This window comes from Diorhabda carinulata, chromosome X (genome assembly GCF_026250575.1).
Source record: "Diorhabda carinulata isolate Delta chromosome X, icDioCari1.1, whole genome shotgun sequence".
NCBI lineage: Eukaryota > Metazoa > Arthropoda > Insecta > Coleoptera > Chrysomelidae > Diorhabda > Diorhabda carinulata.
The window spans coordinates 5,652,714-5,671,370 of NC_079472.1; the positions used below are offsets into that span (position 1 = coordinate 5,652,714).

Sequence of the window (18,657 nt, forward strand, 5' to 3'; positions counted from 1 at the left end):
TAAGAGGACCTGCATGAAATTTCGGACATGAGAATGCTGTCTGCATAATGGGTGCAGCGTTTGTTCAATCCGTACAAGCGCTACCGTAAGACCGCTTCAGAGAAGTGTTTGATGCTGCGCAATCTGACAAAGCTTTTGCATCATTTCGAGATATAGAACCATCCCATACCATTCCAATGGTAAAAAGTTGAAATACTCTTGGTACAAATGATAATCCAAGCATAGCGATACACCAGAGACTGAAGAAGTTTACCTTCAGTCTCTGAAGACGGTAACTTGCTTATTGAAAGGTGCGTCAAACAGTGTAATCGTGTGTATCATTCTCGAGTTTTTTTGCACGGCATTGATACGGGAAAGCTACGGTAAATTTAATATGAGTTTGATATCAACCATATTAGTTTTCATAGTCTTTTGTCGCTGATAAAAGATAAGAGTTTTTGATAAGTATGGGAAGAATGGATGTACGTTTCGACCATATAGGTAATGGATCGATTCTCCTCACAGTATTGTTGTCATTCCTTCTAGAAACATTTTCCTCAATTTTATAATGTGATGTAGCTTGCATTTAGTTTTTATTTTAGTTGTATTACGTATTATTTTATACAAACTTTACCACCGTTGAAGCAATAACCTTTTGGTATGAGTCTCTTAAAGTATAAACTCTCTCTCTGAATTCTGTATTACTTTTGGCTTGATTCTAAAGTCGCATGAGAAATAATCAACAATTTTTTTATTAATTTTTTATTAATTAAAGTACGATTTCAATGATTGAATGAGTTGACTGTAAAGGCTAGTGCTGACGAGACGAAAATCAACAAAAGTTGAACACGAGTTAAATCAGATTGAGTTCACACATGTACTAAAAATTGATCAATCACTCTCAGTATTAAAAAAATAATAGTTAATAATTTTGTTAAGACAATGGATTTTAAGAAGAAACTAGCAGGGACCATTAGAAGTCTCGTTGAAGGAACTATCGTTAGAGGATAAAAAAGAATATAGAAACCATTTCGGAATGTCTGAAAAAAAATTGGTGAGCTCCTGGGAAAAGTTCAGGGCCGTCTAAAAAACAAGTTACAGTAATGTATCAAGCACTTTCTCCAAAGGTAAAGTTGCAAATAACTTCGTAAATAGCATCGGCCTTTTTATACCAAAAAAATCTTTGGCACATGAATATTCTCTGTTTCCATTCCACTTTTTATAGATTTACAAATCAGCAGATGTTCTATTTTGTACATAGTTCTTGATTTTATTCTCTATATAAGCTGTAGTAAGATCTCTAATGTCCATTTCTCTTAAAATGCATTTTTCCTGGCATCTTTGTTTCCCAACTTTTCTTCTCGCTGCTTCCAAAGGCGATAAAGTTCCAAAAATTTGTACATAACAGTTTTGGACCACTTGACGCTCATTTTCTTTATATCATCAAATAACCGAACGTAAAGCAATAGAAAAATATAATGTTCAACCGAAATACGAGTAAACTAGTTAGCGATTTGTATGGCTATGGATTCGATTTGTTGAGCGATAACGTTTGACTCAATTAATCTTCTATTGATCAACTAAAAAGTTGAGCAAATTGTTGAAACAAACCTTCCTCACGACTATTCCAATTGAACTTGAGTTGATCAACTTTATTCAGGGAACAGAGATTCTATCAACAATTTTAGTATTTGGTGAGCAAAATTTCCATGTTATCAATTAATGGTCAATTATTAGTGTTTCAAAAGAAAAATGCTTGTATTATATGCCAATGCGATAATTTTCATAAAGTATATAATTAGTTCTATGAAAGTATTTCACTTAAAAAAGTAAAAATGTCGGTAAATAAATCTAGAAACGAGGAAACTTCCTAATTGTAGTAATGAGAGGTAAAATTAGAAATACAAGGAGTAATTACCATAAAAAAAGAAGAAATCAAAATGACACAATGTCACGAAACTTATCATCAATAGTTCATTAGCACAACTGAACAAGCAACCCTCAATAACCTGTTGTTTAGTAACAACTTTTTGATATGGATAAAACTTCTCCATTAAGTGGAAACAAATTATATACCTTGGATGAAAATGATTAGTGATTTATGAGGGGTAATTTAAAAAAGTTTTTACTTGATATTTACATATATCTATCAATAATAGATATAAAATACACTTTTCAGAAAAAATCGGTATTTACTAAAATATAAATCCATCTTATCCTATCCATCTTGGTAAAAATCAAATCGTTATTCATTGAGCCAAGTTTTAAACGATATTCAAAAACAGAAAATAGTCAATGGCTATCAAATCTGTGTTTTATGATATCAATAATCGTCGTAACAATTTTTAGCTTAATTAATAAGAGTCCTTGCACTAATTTCATGGTTTGTCGATGGTGGAGCCTGGAAATATTCAATAAAAAGGAAGAAATTTAATTAGCCTAGAAAAGATTCAATTCTAGCATAAAAGAGTTTGGCGGTATTTCTTAAAGAAGCAATTTTGCTGGGCTTGTGAAGAATGACTTTCCACTGGTCTTATCGGTTATGAAACGTAAGACTGGATTATGAAAACTAGCAAATTTTTTTTTAGAAGAGATCTGTTAGCTGTTGTGTTTAGAAATGATCTATAGTCTAGCTTTGATTGAATAAGAGTTCAGTGTACAATGTTAGTAATGTCTGTAGATTTGCAACCCATTCTTTGTTAGTTGGCGTTTTTAATGCGTTTAGACGTTTGTTGCAAGCTAGAAGAAGATTTCTAATATAATGATTCCAGCTTAGTGTATGGCCACACAGTATTGCGAGAAATTCTATTGATGTTTCCGATTCACTATTTTCATTATATAGTTTTAACACCGATAAGTTTGATGTATTCTTCTGTCTTGGAAAAAGAGTATAACATGTCTTCGTTGTTTGAAAAGTTACACCAGTTTTTTATGACCACAATTTTAAATGAAAGCCTGATTTGTGAGAAGATATGATTAATATTATTTCCTTTACGGTAAACAACCAAATTATCTCCGTATATTCGAGCTTTTATAGGTAACTGTTGGATGCCGTTGATTGCAATTTTAAAGAGTGTAGGACCTTGGGATATATAATTTTCATAATATATTAGATTTCTCAGGAAGCTTTTGATAGAAACCAGACAGAGTAATCTGTTGTTAGCAATTTTTTCCATTAGTTTGACCTAGTGCTTGTAAGAGATATAAATCGATACGATTCAGAATTTGATCTCATGTTTTGGGATTTTGGTATTGGAATTATTATGAATTCATGCTAATTTCCAGGAAAGTTATTCTGCAACCAGATGTTATTGAACAGGTTAAGAATGTATTCATGAGCATTTGGTCTTGGTGACTCTTTGTATACAGTCAACAATTTGACTAACCAGTCTTGGTAGGAATCAAATTCCTATTCACTGAGACCATAACCTTTCACGATTTGACTCTGAATGTCGCAACAGTAAATTCTTTGAATCATTGATCAATAATTTGTGGCGAGTAGCTAAACGGTCTCGTAGAATTAGTTGTGCCAAACGCTTATCTTAACGCTTGGAGATACGACCCTTGGTTGACCAGTTGGTCTTCAACGTAATAAATGTAGTGAATCTTTAGAAGAAAAAAAATTGTCGATGATTACGATTATTGTATTCAAAATAACTAAAATTATTTTGAAGAAACGATCTTAACAAGAAAACCTATGGCAGTACGACGGAACCAAAACTTTTATATTTCATATTTATCAGTCTACAAAAGAATAAAAGTTTCTCCATCGTTGATCTAATTAGATATTTTAGAAATAGTGTTTCAGAAATAAAATAAGATAGGATAATAAAAGTAAGGGGTTGGTGGAGGCGTCGAATTCTAGGCATCGGGATGCGCATCGGCATCGCATCGATTTGACCTCGGAGAGCGAGCAACTGGTTAAAAGAGAGGTGTAGATTATTTGAAAATAACAGTTACAGGATATATCCGAATGGATTATTTCCAATGAATCATCATTTCTTGATTTCTAGATCTTTCTTCACAGTGTTTTTCAAAAATACCCTCCTTATCTTTCAAACGATTTTACATCAACTAGTAAAATATAAATAATAATAATGGGACATTATTTATAGCACGTAATATTCTATAATCTTTTCCAATATTTGCCTTTGTAGACTGTCATTTCCAAAAACAAACCGTATTTTGTCTTTAAGCACTAGCTTTCACTAGAACAATCCGTCATTTGTCTTAAGACACTGTCTGTTTTAAAAACAAGTCTTTAATTGTCTGCATAAACTATCTATTATAGAAGCAAACTGTAATTTATCTTAGGAAACTGTCTTTCACCAAAACCACTACTCCCATCTGTCTTTTATACAAATAAACCATTATTTCACTAAAAATCCATCCTAATTTGTCTAAAAAAATTGTCTTCTCAAAATACAAACGATTTTTGTTGAAAGATGTGACTTTTTCAAAAAGAAAAATGTCAGTAGTTTTAAAAAGTAAACTGTCAGTTGTCTTTTGAAATCAAACCGCCATTTGTATTTTTGGAGAGTGTCTCAAATAAAAAGTGTCAGTTGTTCTAGGAAATTGTCTTTCTCGAAAGTTAACTGTCAGTTATCTTTTGAAACTGTCTTTCTGAAAATCAAACCGTCATCTGTCTTTATAGACTGTCTTTCACACAAACAAACCATTATTATCCTATAGATACTGTTTCTACTAAAAACAAACCCTCATTTGTCTCTAAAACTTGTCTTCTCCAAAAACAAGCCAACATTTGTTTTTGGAAAGTGTCATGCGCAAATAAAAAGTTTCAGTTGTTAGTATCTTTATAAATTATCTTTTTAAAAATCAAATCGTCATTTGTTTTTAGAGAAATCTAACACATGTCAACATGTAATTGATATATTTTCTTCAGGAGTTTATCACTTCATATTTGAATAAGGTTGACGGTAATCATAAATAAATATTCCTAACTAAATTTATTTTACGCGCAAAACGTATTAACCACAACAATTTGTAGCAAACTTTTTATGATGATGATTATGATTTTATGTGGCGCCTGGTGAAAAATTTGGAGTTTGTAGACGTGAAGATTTGTGCAGTTCAATAATTGATGCTATGAACTTAATAGATAAATCATGGATTCTTCAGATTCCACATATTTAAACGTTCTTTTTTCAGTACTGAGTATTATATCGACGATTGCGAACAATACGCTGCATCACACCCATCTGCTGTTTTCAATCAATTATAATTGCAAATTCAGTTGGCATGGATACATTTCAGAAAGTGCCCTCTTTGTTTGCCGAGATTATAACCGTGCCAGGTCCAAAACAAACAGACAACTATGTAGAATATGTCAAGGTAAATCCCACTCTTATCTTAATCAGTTTCAATTGCTGGCAAAATTGAACAAACTGATTAACCACATAGCGTTTTGACAAAGACATTGAACATCGGGTGGGTGTCATTGACTTGTTGAGATCAACGGCTAATAAATTAGATTTGAACTGAATAACAAAGAAATGTCACCTATTACATGATAAGTTCCTTATAGATCTAAAAACGAATAGAATTTCATTCAAATACATTTTTTCTTGTACTCACTATATAGACTCGTATTTTTCACATTCACGTCTCGATTTTCGCGACAGCAGGCTTTGGTTTAGAGTGGAGCATTTTCCATTTCCATATCACATTTATAATCACTTATTTCTTTCACATTTCAGTTTGCCTCAGTCTGTTAGCTAGGCACCTTTTAATCAGCTGACAGTTATTTTCCATGTTTTTTAAGAAAAAAAGCAGAACTTTTTCACGGTATAGTTGTGACATGCATTATGGTAATTCACTATGTGTATGATAGAATATTCATTCTAATAGTAGTAGTAATTCATCAACGAAAAACTGTCTATTATAGTTGAGCCTTCAATTTGAGACCAGAGATGTAGCAGAGGTAAGCAGGCAGGCAAGACAGTGTTGGAAATTAAGATTTATTTTCCTAATATGGTTTTCAGCGTAACATTGAGAGTTTTACAACAAAAAAATACTCTAGAAGTACCTTTTCTGTAAGATTTTCCTAATTATATTCAAAACGCGATATTTATAATGTATTTCATTATTTTTTCTTGGTTTCTAAGTTTCCAAAGGTTCAAGTTATTATTGAACTTAAGATTGATTAACATACAAATCTGCAAACTGTAGAGTAAAGCACATTGGAATCACAGCATAAGAGTCTATAACTTTTCCATTGTCTTAAACTAAAAATTTTATCACAAAATTGATCTCGTAGGTCCCTGAATTTATATCTTCATTTTAAAATCCACCTTTTTCGGTCTCAATTTTTTCAAATTATCATAAAAGTGTTATATGACTGTAGGAAGTATATATGATTCAAATATTGATAAAACTCGACGGTTATCCATTTCATCAGTATTTTAATCATGATATAAAGCTTAAATCTTCTTAGAATATTCAATTTTATTGACTGAATAAAATGGATTTCAAACATGTAATGATTTTACACATGAAATCAGGGCCGAATCTAAGAGGTCAACCGCTCGCTTGCAATGTGCTGCCCTTTTGATAAAGTTCCATATTTTTAGTACCCCTCAACAATAACATGTTCTTATCTACCAGTCTAAGAACTAAAAATGAAACATTAATAAAAATGCGAAGAAAAATTTCATACTCAAAAGATGATGTTTTATCCAGCCAGATTACAATTTTCATTCAATTCGCTTAGATTCTAAATACAATAATAAAAATTTCAAGATAAATTTAGTTTTAGTTGGGCCAATGGTAACTTCAATGGGAAGGTTGAAATCTACAGCATACTAAAATATATAAAATAAAATTGAAAACCTATAAAATGTGTATGACGTCTTTTCAATGTTGTGTCCAGTGTTGTTGAAGAATTATTTACAATTTTTTTGCTTTGTAAAAATGTGCAACTCCCACATTCGCCTGATATTTTGTACCTAGAACATAATCATGAAACATCCGGAAAAACATTTCAATTAATTATAAAAAAAGTCTAATCCCGAGTTTCTGTACAAAGCATTATTTCTAAAATTTAAAGTTAGTTAGTTAGTTAGTTAGTTAGTGAACATTACTGTGAACAAATAAAAGAAAATTTTATACTTTTACACCTTTTTTTTCACATTTACTCTCATTATGTAACTAGTATTATTATAAGCTGAATCAGAACTAAAAGATTATATTAAAACGAAAGTGGTTTTTCCCTATATACACTGGTAAAATCAGAGAGAAAATCCTAATGCCGCATCTCTTCGATTTTGCCGAAATGATTATTCAGTTCCAAATCTAAGGAGCTGCCTGCCGTCAGCAAGATGACGCCAATATCCTCGATAAACAAAAAATCCTTTTAACGCCTCTTCCACGAGAATGTGTGTAAAGAAAAGACAATAATGGTCACAACATTTTGATTTTCAAATTATGGTTTCGGTGAAATAAGATTTTGATTTTTCAATAACTAATTGAAATTTAGCATATTCATTCGAGTATTTTAATTCTAAGAAAAACATAAAAAACGATGCTTGATTGATGTTGCTTCTTTTACTACTGAAAACCGGCTTGCGATTCACAGTCAGAAAAAGCGAAATTCGTCTGATGTTTCTAGAAACTGATTAAACATTTCTTTCTAACAGCGACGAAATTATAGATGCAGTGAAAAACACTGCGTTGGGACATCAAATGGGAAAATACAAAATGATTAGGTGTACTTTGTCGCACAAATAAAAGAGAGATTCGTTGGGTACATTTTTGGAGAATGGGGGAATTTCTTATAGAAGCATCATTGGAATTGGAATTGAAATAGACCCTGATATGGGAGCTGCTCTCCTGCAGGGCTGTGGTTTGTGGATAAGTTAACGATTGCGCTGCTCCAGGCCGAAAAAAACAGACTACCAAACGAGGCTCTAAGAAGAAGAAGAGAAAGCTTCAGTCTAAAAAAGTAGTTATTTCCAGTTTGAAGATATATTTTTCAATTTTTTTGTTTATTGTTTTGTTTTTTTCAATTTTTTCGTTTTTTGTTTATTTTTAATAGGAAAGCGGTTAATTGGGGGGCGGGTGGGTACAGCTGTGGCTGCATTATTCGCTATCATCGGCCATTTGGGTGGTGAACCGATTCACCAGGCTACAGGAAATTCTCAGAAAACCTACAATACCGGTCGACCGTCGAACAAATATATAATGATAGTTATTTCCACAAAGAAATGTCGAGCAATTCCTCTGACTGAAGAAGAACAAATTTATTTCCTACCAAGTCAAAAAATCAAAGCACATATTTACTGCAAGAGTACTAAGAAATTACGCCGTGCAATATAGAACAATCACTGAGATTTACTGTCAAAAGGTGTTGTCCACGATAAAGCTCGACCTCAACCTGAGAACGTGACAAAAAACTCCTACAGGAATTTGGCTGGGACGTATTTATTCAACCTCCCTATAGCCCAAACCTCGTTCCTAGCAACTTTAATCTTTTCTTACACCGAAAGCCTTTCCTTGATGGTCAACACTCCAACGATGCTGGCGAGTTGAAAGAAAATGTTACCACATGGTTGAAAACAGGTAGAATCATTCTATGAAGCAGACTTGTGCCACGCTATGACGAGTGCCTACAAAATATTGAAAGCTATGAAGAAAATTACTTTGATAGTCCTAGATTTCAGTACAATAAATATTTTTTCTGTATCTGTGCACGTTTTTTATACAACCAAACGGAACTTACAGTGTGGTTATATCTCGTAATAATACGCAGCCTGAACACATCAAAAAGTTATAGAACAAAGTTAGTAATTCGTCAATTAAGTGAAGAATAGCGAGTGAAAACAAAAAAAAATCACAAAGATGGGGCATAATGAACTACCACCAGAACATCTTTATTTCCAAATTTTTTCTTGGTTTTTCCAGTCGGAGTTATAGAAATATCCAATAATTTAGAACAGAATATCATCATATCCTAATCCTTCTAGTCTCCGACTAAGATAATCTTAAGAAAAATTAAGATGTAAATTCCAATAACTAAATAGTCGATGTTGTCAGATGGTTAAAGAACAGATATAAGAAGATGAACCAAGATATGATAGAGAAACAGATACAAGCTTTAATGTAATAAGAAAATTTTACAATTTTATGAAGAAAAGCGAATTTCATATTATAAAATAACAATTTGGCTTGATAATAATTATTGTACGATATTAATATCTTACTTCATACTAAATTGAATTATGTGCCAGTCTATTATAAATTTTAGGATTCGGTCATAAGGTCTTTCAACCAGAGGTGGCGTTGTCAATCTTCGGAAATTGTGTTGTAGTTAATTGAATAATTGTTTGGCATCAGAGATCAAATCAGAGTTCAATTGCAAAACAAGCAGTGGATAATTTTTTAGCCAAAGACTCTACAAGTACAGACCATTGAAGGACACCGTTAATGTATTGACAAAGAAATTTGATCGAATTTGAAGATCGTAGGCTGTAAAACTCCTTTGTAGTACAAAACTAAAGTTTTCTCAGTGTTTAAACAGAGCCAGTTCGCGTCAGACCAGAACTTAATAGTAATGATATCCTCGTCCATGGTAGAATGAAAAGTTTGTTTATCCGCGAATAAAGTGAATTTACCATTAAGTCTGTAACATCATTAATGAATACCAGAAAAAGAATTGAACCTAAAACTGAACCCTGAGGTACATCACTGTCAAGTGGTAAATTACTCCAAAGTTTATCGTTAGCTCGTACTAATTGTTTTATAAATTTAAGGTGAGATACACAACATTTTAAGGGAACACCTGGGATGCCATAAGACTCTAGGCTGTTTATTAGAATTTCATGATTAACACAATCGAAGGCCCCAGCGAAATCTGTATAAAATTTATTATTAAGTGAGATTTATATAACATAAAGAATAAAAAAGATGTATCCTTAGTGCATTTATTAGGTAGGAGACCAAATTGTTGAGCTTTCAAGGTTTTATCTCTAAAAAGGAAAGGCAATAGTCGGATTTTCATTAGTCTTCCAATTATCTTCGATAAGATTGGTAATAATTCAATGGGACGATAGTTTCTAGTGTTATTTTTCTCACGAATCTTGTACAGGGGAACAATTATATAATATTATAATATTTAAAACTTACTTAGCTGATAACTCATCAATGCCACAGGAAGTCTTATTTTGAATGCTTATTATGGTTTGCACTATCTGAGTAGAATGATGGAAAATCAGTGAAACCATAACAAAATAGTTGAAAATCTAAAATACAGAAACGCCAACATAGATTGGAACTCGATCCTACTCGAAGCGATAAATTTTTGGAAATGGATGATCTTATTTTGTGTATTATAAGGCGTGTTTTATGACTCCGCGTAACATGGAAATCCTGTGAAAATTTCCACTTATCTTTGTTTATTAATTTTGAGTCCAACAATTCTACCATTGTTCCACTGGAAGTATATCTATATTTGTTTATTTTCTTGTTTTATATGTATCAGTTTTTTCTCTTTTTTTAATTAATCTGACTTAGTGTCTTTTCCTATTGTATACGTCCCAATTTCTTTTGATACAAACGAAGAATTGCTACTCGAGTGTCTCGACATTTATGAAACTGTCACACCTCTACACCCAATCCACAAAGCATCGCGTTATCCCCTCCGTGACGTCACAAACGACCTTTTTCCGTTATATGCGACGAGGCACGTTTAAATTTGGAAGTGGCGCGTCACTTTTGTTCGATTTTTATTCCATTGTTTTATTAGAAGATTCAATTTCAGCAAAACGCCGTCAAACCATAATAATATAATACAAATGCGGTTTTAGTTTTGCTTTTAGATAATTTGAAAAAATAATTGCGGTGAAGATGAGAAAGAGAAACGTGAAATGCACTTGGTGATGAGGCAAGTTAAATGGTGAAGGAACTAGAATTCATTTTATAGTCTACTAGCTTTTACCCGCGGCTTCACTCGCATTGAAACCATTAAATAAGTATCAGAGATCATTACAGTGAAGTTTCAAAAACATTAAAATATACTTTATTGAAATAAAAAAACAAACGTTAAAATATTTTTCTCTGGAACAAAAATAAATAATTTTGAATTTTAAAAAATATAAAGTTTTTCCGTCGTGTATAAATAGGTGTAATTTCCGGCATGACTTTTCTAAATGCACTCCCGCTATCTGTAATGTCTGCCCTTGTGCTTTGTTAATAGTAACTGCAAAGTTAAGCTTGACGGGAAGCTCTACCCTTTTAAATCGGAATGGAAAGTCATTGAGAATAATTGGAATCATAATAAATAACATTTAACTACAGAAATGACACCTAACCTCAAAAATTCAAATGACATCTATTGGATATTGACTTAAACGTCGGTAATACAGAGCAACGGTATTACAGTACTCTGTGTTGGAACTTTATTACTTCAACACTAGATGGCGTTAAAGATACTAGATTTGAGATAGTAGTATTAACAGCATGTTTGAAATCATCCACTAGCATCCGAGTGATAACAATATTCTGTGTACAGTGCGTCCCGTACAAAAACCGATACAGAGCAGAAGCGTTAGAGGCAGCCCAAAATATTAAGATTGGGAGCTATTTACCTCCATATCAAGTTGTATCCTTAAGGTGTTAAAGGGCCTCAAAGTAGGACCCGAATTCCAGAAAAAAACAATTTCTTTGCAACCCTTCAACATAAAACTATCAAATTTGATGTATGATATCTTAAAATTTCACACAAGGTTTTTATTGGTGATTAAAGATTTTTTTATACCGTGGATAATTTGTTTCTTTTTCTACTCTTGTACTTTTTCATGAAAAGTCGAATAACCAAAAACGTCAAGTTGGAATTTCTAGAACCGTTTGTGATATTCAACTGTTTACACCACCACTACACCAACACTCATAATTACACTGTATGACGCAACAATTTAATTACTAGAAGAAATGGCAAATTGTCAAATTTGATGTATTAATTTCACAAAACTTTTGCCTTTTTTGCAACATTTTGAATAATATTGTTGATACATGTCGATGATTTTTCTGATTGTTCTAAAATGATAAAGTTTTATGGTAAATTACAAGTGTTAAGAAAGTTTTAAAATTAAATCATCCATGGTGGGAAAATAAAATTTTCAAAACAACTAACAGATAAATAATTGTGAAATTTTAAGGCTAGGTCACTCCAAATTGACCCAACATAATGGTTCGATCGTCCTCTACTTACCATTACTTAATCCCCTTAAGAGGGTACCAAATTAAGTGCAATTAAGTGAAAGGGTTGCAAGGGAGTTGATTTTTAAGCCTATAAGCCTCTACTCTGGGGAGATTGTCTTGCTGGACACCCTGTATATAAACGGTATGAATTCATATTAACTTTCCGATAAATTTCTCAAAATTCAAACGCCATATTCAGTTCTTCAGTTGTCAAATGGAATTGAATTTAATATTCTCTATATACACTAAAATTTTTATTAATTTTAAAATATCAAACAAGATTCAGTTAATAATTCATAAAATGGAAATGTCGGAATAATTTATTGCAAATATAAATCTGGAGAAACACTTGAGTAAGATACTTGATATTTTCTTAAGTTGCTGGTAATAATTTTAACAGGAAATCCAAACTTTTGATGTAACCTGACTTGGAGATGAAGCTTCTGTTGAAGTTATCAAAACAAGAAACATGTTAAAGCGATGTAATAATTTGACTCATAGAAGAGAAATGGTGGAAATCTGAACATATCAGACATATAGCTAAATTCTGGTACGTTTAATTAAGAGGACACGCCAGTTCAATAGAGATCTTCATGTGGTATCACATTGGGCCAATCTTAGCCTAGGTGTAGGGATTGTTTGGAATCTCGTTACTTTGAGCTAGCCTTAGGTGAAAACAGATCATGTAATGAGGCAATCCATAGATGCAACAGTCACAACACAAGCAAAGACGTCAAAAGCCGTAGGAACAGCAGAAATGGTGTTTAAATGAAGATGAACTTTCTGGTAAAGCTAACAAAGAACGTTGCAAATTTCTCGCTATAATTAACAGTGCTAAAACAGTGTTAAAACCGTATAATAATTTCACTGCCCTCGTAGAAGAAATATGGTGGAAATCTGGACAAATCAGACATATAGCTAATTTCCGATTGGTTTAATTAAGAGGACACGCTAATTCAATATCTCATGTGATATCACATCGATCCTATCTTGGCCCAGGTATAGGTGTTACTTCGAGCTTCCTAGTTGTACAACAAAGGGGACATGAGAATATCTTACCACACTTGATCCACATCAGTAGAAGCAGCCTAGAGCTGGGTTACATACCAGAGCCATGGATAAGGCTCAAAAGTAATCTTCATACCAAAAGTAGGGCAGAAGGGCACCAAACAACCCAAATTCTACTTATAACAACTCATAACAATGGAAAAAACTGTCGACAATTATACTTGAACAGAGATTTTGAAGTGGAAACCTTTCCATCCATGTTATTTGCATTTGCAACAGGCAAATCCACGGAGATTGCTTTGGTACAATTGACAACTGGAACCGAAGTATAAACAATTCTAGTTGATTTCAATTTTCTTAAGAAACAAGATACTAGGATATTAGAAATCATGAATCTATTCTTGTACTTCAATTAATTGCAATAATTTCTACCAAAATAAAATTTCTTATACTTTTTTTTTCATAACTTTTACCCCCGACGTATATTTTTTAAGTGATATTTTCTAATGGATTAATTTGGTCGTTTGATTTTTATTACTATGAAGTACGGTTTTTCTAAGAAAATTGTAACAAAATTAATCAAAGAAGACTCTCGGAAACCTTTTAGGAAATTGCCAAATGCTCCTGTCTTGAAAAGTAATCATTACTGATTCGCCACTATTAAATTACAAAGCAGAAAACTTTTTTAAGTTAATCCGAGTTAAAAAGCTTAATGGATTTAGAAAATACGGAGCTTTTGACTTTAGTAGGTTTCTAGTCATATTAGAAATTAGTTTCGGTGGTAATTAGGGCTTGCCATATTAAAAATCAAAATATATGTGCCAGCGATAAGGGGAATTAGACCATGAAGGCTAAATGTTTGCAGCTGTTGGCAATGCGATCATCTAGTGATGATGTTATGGGAATTAGAATCGATTTATGGAAAATTTAATGCCTGATTTTTAAGAAGAATTGAAAAATCCTCACTGGATAACATTAGTCATAATGGATATTTCGCCACTTTACTTTTGCTGGTAAGAATAAGTAGCAGTCCATTTATCATGCAACTGTATCCACTAAGGGAGCAGTTGACATTTTTATTTTGGGAATATGATTTTCAATAGAAGAATAATGAGCTCATAGAACGTAATCAAAATTGATAAAAATTTTGCCAATCCAACACTATGGTAGCAACTGTAGCTACTTTTGAAGATGGCAGAGCTATACTAACCACTCATCAAAATTCAAGCATATCGACTTGTATACTCCAAAATAACATCTCCAAAATAGAAGAGTGGGTAGAAAATTGGAGCGCATAAGCTAATTAAAGTAAATCAATGCATGTAATCTTTACAAATCGAGAAGGAAACTGGTCACTACTCAAAGGTATAAAGTTAACTCACTACAAAAATGCATCTTTATCGTTTACTCACATGAAAAAACCACATTTTCAATTAACGGAAGCAGCTAGGACTAGAGTTCAATAAGTTGTACTGGATAATAAGACGTAGATGTTATACGAGGCATATTTCTTAAGTAAGTACCGTTTTGGAATTAAAAAAAGAAGTGCAAAGATAACGCAATAATTTTATTTTTACATGTAAGCCTGTACCTTAATCTACTTTTCTACATAATTTCCGTGAATATTCAGGCACTTGTCATAACGTGGCACCAGTTTTTGAATACCCTCCTCATAAAATTCTGCAGCCTGACTTGTTAACCACTGTATCACAACTGTTTTGACTTCGTTATCGTCTTGAAGACGCTGACCGCTCAGGTGTTTCTTCAAGTGCAGGAACAAATGGTAGTCGCTGGGTGCCAGATCAGGGCTATAGGGAGGAAGATCTAGAGTTTCCCATTGAAAAGATTTGATGAGATCTTTGGTCCGATTCGTCACAAGTGGACGGGGAATGTCATGCATCAAAACGATACCCTTACTCAACTTGCCACGTCTTTTGTTCTGGATTGCACGACGCAGGTTGTTCAATGTCTCACAATAAGACGCTGCATTGATTGTCTCACTACGAGGCCGAAACTCCACTAGCAATACTACTTTTCTGTCCCAAAAAACTGTGCACATGGGTAGAAATTGTTTGCTTAAACTTTTGGGTGATGATGAATGTCGCCATTCCATGGATTGTTGTTTCGATTCTGATGTGACGTAGGCCACCCATGTTTCGTCACTAGTAACAATTTGGTCTAAAAAATCTTCACCTTTATTGTGGTACCGCAAGGAAAGTCAATGCACTGCCTAAACGTTGGGTTTTGTGCAAATCCGTCAACATTTTTGGAACCCAACGTGAACACAATTTCCGGTATTTCAAGTTCTCGGTCACAATGAGATACAAAACACCACGAGAATATTGAGAAAAGTATTTTCTCAATATTCTCAATATTCCTCAATATTCCAACATTTCCTTACCATTCCATCACTCATAATGATTTGTCGTATCAGAAATGCCTAAGAAGTGCATAAGAAATCGTATAACAGCCCGTACTTAACAATCGGCGGGACTCACTCACTCACTCTTAAACACTCAGTAAACAACATACACAATGAAGAATCAGACTGTACTGGCGTAAGTCCGTAGACAAGAGATGTCGTATGTCATTCGACAAAAGCATCCATAAAAGTTTTTGGGAGGTTTCAATCCAAAGTGCTTAGATAAACCCTCCTGATATGTTGAAAATGCATTTGTTGCTGCAAAAAACGGTTGAAAAATATCAACTATGCGAATATCTTTGATCATAGATTTGTCAAACATCCTGAAGAACTAGAAGAACAACAAGTTAACCGCTAGAGCAATGATTGAAACGACACTTACCAACTGAATCTGAGTCTCAAAGACACAAATATTTTCCACGATACGATGACAATATAAAATGATATACTTTATGTTGCTATTTCGAAACTGAGACATTATTTTTGTACGTAAAGCTTTGAGATTAAAAATTTACGGACATTTGTTTATATTAGTATTGAACTTATCTCAAATTTTATTGTATTATTCGCCAGAACAAAGAATTTCACCAATTCCCATGATCTAAATTCAATTTTAAATTTACTTAATACATCTTCACGATGTTAGTTTTGGCTGGAATGTTTTGTGTGTGTTATTTTTACCATAGTTAAATAATACCACGCAATTTAAAACCTCATGAATAATTAAAACTCATCATTTGTTAAAGTGACACTCAAATTTTTTTTGTTACAATCTCTAGCACTATAAGACTTTTCGTTGTTTCCGTATTTGAACAAGTTCAGAGCTGATGAATATGTATAACAGTTTCTTCATTATGCCTGTTTTTTGAACTTATATCCGCTAATAAAAAAAGGATGCTTCAAGTCATCATTATTTTTTTTTAATATAGATTTGACAGATGAAGTGAATGGAAGCTGAAAGTTTAGATGATTATCACAAAATCTATAAATTACTAAGAGAATATTTACAATTAATAACAGTTCTTACTCTTGTCAATTGAATAATATTGACATTCGGTGGTACTATAGTGTTGCAAACTTGCCGGTACTGTTCTATTATGTTGATAGAACCTTAAGTGTGCGGATGCGCCGGGAATATTTAAAGGAGATCTATTTACAGCGGCAATTCTTTTTATTGTTTTCAAAAACCTTTCTATTTGCTTACGGCATTCTAGATTTCTATGTATCCGAACTATTTAGAAAGTCGCTGGATATGAATAAGCTTAGCAGTGGAAGTTAGGAAATAATTTGATGTATTGGGCCATCGGGATAGTAAAACGTGAACCAAACAGTGTGTTTAAATAAATTAGATAAGTGTTTAGTAGTAAGTGTTAGTAGATAGTATAGATGTTTAATGTAAATAACTTAATTTTCAAATTCACTAGAATTCTTCAACGATTTGAGTATAATATTAATTTTTTTCTTTAGTTTTTGGGGCTCATAGGTTGTTTGGATGAAACGAAATAATCAAACATAGATAAAATTTCGCTCATTCTTTGAGATCATTTTCAAAAGAATAATTGCTATATTATGATTAATATATTTGTAGACTGATCAAAACATTTCTTAAAATCACTATTAAAATATTACAAAATGATATTATATTGAGTAGATTGAATTTAACTGATTAATCAATTTATGGTGAATTTGGCTGAGATTTTCTATATCTTGTTTATTATTCACAGAAAACTTATCTTGTTTTTTGAATATCATACATACTTTATAAATAAAATGAATAAATGAGATACAACGTGTGCTCAAACTCGCCCAATCGTTTAAAAACTGTTCAAATAAATGAGAAAAACATAATAATTCAATAGTCTTCTGAAAATTAAATCAAATTACATTATTTTTGCACCTTCTATATTCAACTAACTGCTGTACTGTTAGCTCTTCTCTTGTACTTGCGCTCTAGAATCTAGAGCTCTATAGAAACTTCTGTCTAGCTTTCTCAGAAATATATAGAATAATAGTTACCCAATGATATACAGAGTCACCTACCATCATTATTTCAACTAAAATAATTGACAACCGACGACATCATATGGCGTGCGACTCTGTCGTTTCCATTTTATTAGGTAATTACTGACACCGTTGAATGGTGTAGGGCTGTGTACCCGTCACAATATTATAATTTTTCTCCTAATAGTTGTGAATAATGTATAATATTATATTCGTGGGATTTAGCTATTATTCGCTAAATAATATGCTATTTTTCGTGTAAATTGAGCTTCAATGTTTTGCTTAGAAAAACTGAGACAATAGTTACTTAAAAATAAATAGAATTAACAATTTTTAATGACTTGCACTACAATAAATTATGAGCGGCGCCATCAGATGGCGTGCGACTGTGTCTCCGTCACAATATTGTATTTTTTGTGATAAGTGTAGATAAAGTATTGTACTCCATTCTTGAGTGATAGCTATCACTCCTTATTGAATAATTCCTTGTGTGAATTGATTTTTTGACAGATTTTGATTGGCGACGCATTAACGTGTCATTTTTCCTATTTCTTTGGAGTTTAGTTCAGGAAAACCGGGGTGAGACATTTTTGAAAGCATATTAGACCGTTATATTACATATTTATCCTTACATTGTTATATTCTGATAGTCTGACAAATCTTATAAAAGTGAAAAGTCTCATATCATTTATCATACATTTTTCTCCTTGCGCTCTTAATCATTTCCTCGAAATTGCGTTTCTGATTCTTTTCTGTGTGAGTTCCATAATCAACCTCAGCTTTCTTTGATCATTAATCGTTCTCATTGGTCTCAGATGCTGAACTTGTGGTTTTTATACCAGGGTTGTTAGGTTGACAAGTTTCTGACCTAAGAAATAAACGATACAATTTTTCCATATAATCACTTTAATTCTCATCACAGCTTTCTTTAGAGTCTATACAGTTGGTGCAGCGCTACTTTAACTTTTTTATATTTTCCAAATAATGGTTTTCGTCTTTTACCTCAAAATAGACGTTTATGTATGCGATAACGT

The 18,657-nt window shown here is 32.6% G+C and overlaps 1 protein-coding gene across 2 annotated transcripts in view; it reads left to right on the top strand.

Annotated features, from left to right (window-relative positions):
* The window catches only part of LOC130902118 (high affinity cationic amino acid transporter 1), a 153,749-nt gene that overhangs the window by 39,039 nt on the left and 96,053 nt on the right, over positions 1–18,657 (top strand). The window contains exon 1 of one of the 2 annotated variants that reach the window (XM_057813971.1): positions 18,192–18,202. The exons of the other annotated variant lie outside the window; for it this stretch is intronic. The gene's annotated coding sequence lies outside the window, so the exon portion shown is untranslated. Of the gene's footprint in view, positions 1–18,191; positions 18,203–18,657 lie in introns of those variants that run through there. 2 annotated transcript variants of the gene reach the window in all.